This window comes from Penaeus monodon, chromosome 6, assembly GCF_015228065.2.
Source record: "Penaeus monodon isolate SGIC_2016 chromosome 6, NSTDA_Pmon_1, whole genome shotgun sequence".
Lineage (NCBI taxonomy): Eukaryota > Metazoa > Arthropoda > Malacostraca > Decapoda > Penaeidae > Penaeus > Penaeus monodon.
The window spans coordinates 40,859,528-40,864,527 of record NC_051391.1 but is presented as its reverse complement, the minus strand read 5'-3'; positions in this window follow the sequence as shown (position 1 = coordinate 40,864,527).

Here is a 5,000-nt window from a genome sequence, read left to right as displayed (position 1 = left end):
TCTCTTTTTTCTCCTTTTCTCTCTTAGTCTCTTTCACTCTCTTTTTCTCTCTTTCACTCTTTTTTTTCTCTTTATTTATTTCTCCTGCTTTTTTTTCTTTCTCTATTTAAGGGACTTTCTTTCTGTCTCTCCTTTTCTCTTCTTCTCTATTTCTGACGTTTCCTTTCTCTTTTCTTTTTTCTCTTTCTCTCTTTTTATCTTTCTGGCGTTTCCTTCTCTCTCCTTTTCCCCCTTTCTTCCTTTTCTCTCTCTCCTTTTCCCCCTCTCTCTTCCTTTTTTTCTCTCTCCTTTTCCCCCTCTTTCTTCCTTTTTTTCTCTCCTTTTCTCTCTTTCCCTTTTTCCGTCACTTCCTTCCCGATTTTTTTCCTTTTTCTCTCGTTTCACTTTTCTCTTTTCTTCTTTCTTCTTCGCTTTTCCTCTTTCTGTTCTCTCTCTCTCTTTTCTTCCTTTGTGTCATTTTCTAAAAAATTAATTTTTCTTTCGTTCTTTTTCTCTGGTACTTTTGATCTCTCTCCTATTGTTTTTTTTTTTCTCTCTCTTTCTTGGTTTTGTCTTTATTTCATATATCTTTTTATCGTTCTTTATTTTCTCTGCCTGTCTCTACCTCATTGTGTGTGTGTGTGTGTGTGTGTGTGTGTGTGTGTGTGTGTGTGTGTGTGTGTGTGTGTGTGTGTGTGTGTGTGTGTGTGTGTGTGTGTGTGTGTGTGTGTGTGTGTGTGTGTGTGTGTGTGTGTGTGTGTGTGTGTGTGTGTGTGTGTGTGTGTGTGTGTGTGTGTGTCATCAGTCTCTCGGTTCATCTCTCCGAACTCCGCTTCTTAGAACATTACAATCCTTTCTATATCGTTTCTTTTCAAGTAGAAGAAAAACCTTTAGATGTAAGTAGATCAAAGAAACAGGAAAATCAAACAACAACAGATGAACTAATCAAGACAGCAAATTTTACTCGAAACAAGGAAAGCGCATCACAGCGAATTAGTGAATTAACAGCTACAACGCAAGTTACTCTATCTCCAAGTTCGCATCCTAAGCCATGGAGATGGCAGCAGCATCCGAGATGTTAAGCCCCCCCCCTCCCCCCTCGTAGTAGTAGTAACAGAGGGTGTAAGTGATTCCTTGTAAGTGATTCCTCTGCGAGGCATTCCTTGTAAGTGATTACTTTTGAAATCATTCCTTGTAAGTGATTCCCCTTCAAGTCATTCCTTGTAAGTGATTCCACTGCTAGGCATTCCTTGTAAGTGATTCCCCTTGAAGTGATTCCTTGTAAGTGATTCTCCTTCAAGCCACTCCTTGTAAGTGATTCCCCTTGAAGTGATTCCTTGTAAGTGATTCCCCTTGAAGTGATTCCTTGTAAGTGATTCCCCTTGAAGTGATTCCTTGTAAGTGATTCTCTTTAAAATGATTCCTTGTAAGTGATTCTCCTTCAAGCCACTCCTTGTAAGTGATTCCACTGCGAGGCATTACTTGTAAGTCATTCTCCTTCTTTTTTTTCTTCTTCGATTTAATCCCACGGACTCGAATGCTTAGCGGGAATGTCCTTAAGATGCGATCTGTTGTTTAATCAAGTCTCAGCCGGGTCTTGTGAGAGTTAATCTGTCTAAGTAGCATGTAACATTAACATGAGGAAGGTTTAGATAGATGGAGATAGATAGATAAAGTGAGGGAGAGAATGAGGGGAGAGAGTGGGGGGTGGGAGGTGGAAGGGGGTGGGGGGAGGAGGAGGAGGAGGAGGGAATGAGGGGGGAAGAGGAGGAGGGAGAGAGGGAGGGAGGTATGGAGGGAAGGATGGATGGAGAGAGGAAGGGAAGGGGGAGGACGGGGAGAGAGAGAGAGAGAGAGAGAGAGAGAGAGAGAGAGAAGAGAGAGAGAGAGAGAGAGAGAGAGAGAGAGGGAGAGAGGGAGGAGGAAGAGGAGAGGGAGAGGGGGAGAGGGAGAGGGGGAGAGGGGGGAGAGGGAGGGAGAGAGAGAGAGAGAGAGAGAGAGAGAGAGAGAGAGAGAGAGAGAGAGAGAGAGAGAGGCTGTTGCGAAAGGGAAGATAAGGCCGAGCAGGACGATAAGCTTAAACGATTTACGGATAGACTGCCGTTGTTGGCGGGCGGTACGCGCGACCAGGCGAGGCTCTGGGGGGTTGTGGCTGGTTGTGGAGGTTGTGATTTGTGGTTGCTTGGAGAGTCGTTACATATGGGTGTGGGTTTTTGAGATTTTGGGTGAGTTCTTGATGGTTGTTAATAGTCCAAAGGGTTGTGAAAGGGTGATGGATTTGCCAGTGAGTTGCTTTGGGTTGTAGCTTCGTGTGGGGTATAGACAATTTGGGGATAGACCGATAGATGGCGAATATGGGGTCTTGTCACTGTATTATTATTATTATTATTATTATTATTAGTAGTAGTAGTAGTAGTAGTAGTAGTAACTATATAATTATTATTATTATTATTATTTGAAAAAAAATATCCCATATGTACTTCAGGAGTAGTGCTGGCGGGGGTCACCTTATTGCAATAATGCCCGCAAGAGGTTGAGAGTGGGCGGAAAAGGTCACTGTACAGGGAGGTGCGAGGGCGGGGCGTGTGGGCGGTGCAAGGTCAAGCGAAATGCAAGCAAGGTCGGCCAGTAGGTTGGAAAAGGTTAAGAAGCGTCTGGGTAGATGTGTGTAGATCTGTGGACTTGCTGTTGATAGCGTCATTATTATTATCATTATTACTATCGTTGTTATTATTACCGTTATCATTGTTGTTGTTGTTGTTTTAAAATCATTAGCATCATCTTTGTAATCATTATTAACATAATTATAATAATAGTAGTAGTAGTACTATTACTACCACTACTTCTGCTTCTATTACTACTACAACAACAAAAACAACAACAACTACTACTACTACTACTACTACTACTACTACTACTACTACTACTACTACTAATAATAATAATAATAATAATAATAATAATAATAATAATAATAATGTAATAATAATAATAATTATTATTATTATTATCATTATTATTATTATGATGATGATGATAATAATGATAATGACAGTAATAATAATGATAATGATAATAATAATAATAATAATAATAATAATAATAATAATAATAATAATAATAATAATAATAATAATAATAATAATAATGATAATAATAATAATAATGATAATAATAGCAACCAAAACAACAACGATAGCAATAATAGCAAGTTAAAGAAAACCCACAGAGTCGCATACCTCAGCCAACCCACTAATTCCAGTACCCTAATTAACGAGAGATTAATTAGCAGACATTCCTAATCAAGGTTTAATCAGCATTGCAAAGGAACCCCGATAATGTAACCTTATTCCTCGTCGTTGGTAATGCTGTTCCAATAGTTTTTTTTAATCATTTGTTTGTTATTTTTTGCTGTGTTTGTTTGTTGATTTTTTTTCTTCCTTTTTTTGTTTGTTTTTGTTAATTTTTTTGTAAGTTTTGTTGATTCTCTTTCAGTATTGTTTTTGTTTTGTTTTTGTTTGTTTGTTTCTTTATTCTTTGCTTGTTGCTTTGTTTATCTGTTTATTTATTTATTTTTTTGTGTTGTTTATCTTTTATCAAAAATGGATTCTCGTTTTATAGTTTACTGTTTACCTGGAAAACAGAAAAAAAAAATTATATCGCATCTTTACACATTTTTTTCTGTAATTCTTTTTTACTACTTTTATCACTTATCTATATCCACTTTTATCTGCATCCGCATAGGCCTACACTGTCTATACACTTCTATCTATGCCTATTTATCTATCTTTGTAATTTCTCTCCACGCCTTATCTGCTACACACACCATCATCACGTTTTTCTTTGTTTTTCATCATTCATCAATGGATTTCCGCTTTACTTGTTATTCACCAATTTCAGTTTCCTTTTTGTTTGTTATCCACCAATTTCAGTTTTCCTTTTTGTTTTTATCCCCTTTTTTTTTTCATTTCCTTTTTACTGTTATCCACCAATTTGTTTCTTTTTTTTTATCCACCCAAATTTTAGTTTTCCTTTTTACGTTACCCCAAATTTTGTTTCCTTTTTTTTTTGTTATCCCCAATTTTCTTTTTTTTTTTTTCTTTTTATCCACCAATTTCAGTTTCCTTTTTTTTGTTTTCCACCAATTTTTGTTTTCCCCTTTTTTTTGTTATTCCCCAATTTTTTAGGGTTTTCCCTTTTTTTTTTTTTTTCCCCCCTTTAAATTTTTCCTTTTTTTTTTTCCCCCAATTCATTTCCTTTTTGTTTGTTTTTCCCAATTTGTTTCCTTTTTGTTTTATCCACCAATTTCAGTTTCCTTTTTACTTGTTATTCACCAATTTCAGTTTCCTTTTTACTTGTTATTCACCAATTTCAGTTTCCTTTTTACTTGTTATCCACCAATTTCAGTTTCCTTTTTTTCTTGTTATCCACCAAATTTTATTTCCTTTTTTTTTTTTTAAATTTTCATTTCTTTTTTTTTGTTTACCCAAAAATTTTATTTTTTTTTGTTAACACAAATTTTTTGTTTCCCTTTTTTTTGGGTTTTCACCAAATTTTAGTTTTCCCTTTTTTTTGTTATTTCCCAATTTAGTTTCTTTTTTTTGTTATCCACCAATTTCGTTTCCTTTTTTTTTTTTCACAACATTTCCTTTTTTTTCCCCCGTTTTTTTTTTCAAAATTTCCCCTTTTTACTTTTTATCCCCCAATTTTTAGTTTCCTTTTTTGTTTGTTATTTCCCCAATTTCAGTTTCTTTTTTGTTTGTTATTAACCAATTTCAGTTTCCCTTTTTCATTGTTATCCACCAATTTCAGTTTCCTTTTTTTTTGTTTTCCCAATTTCTTTTTTTTTTTTTTCCAAATTTTAGTTTCCTTTTTTTTTTATCCCCCAATTTCAGTTTCCTTTTTTTTGTTATCCACCAATTTCAGTTTCCTTTTTGTTTGTTATTTCCAAAAAACAGTTTCCCCTTTTTTTTGTTATCCACCAATTTTTTTTTCCTTTTTTACTTGTTTTTCCCCTTTTA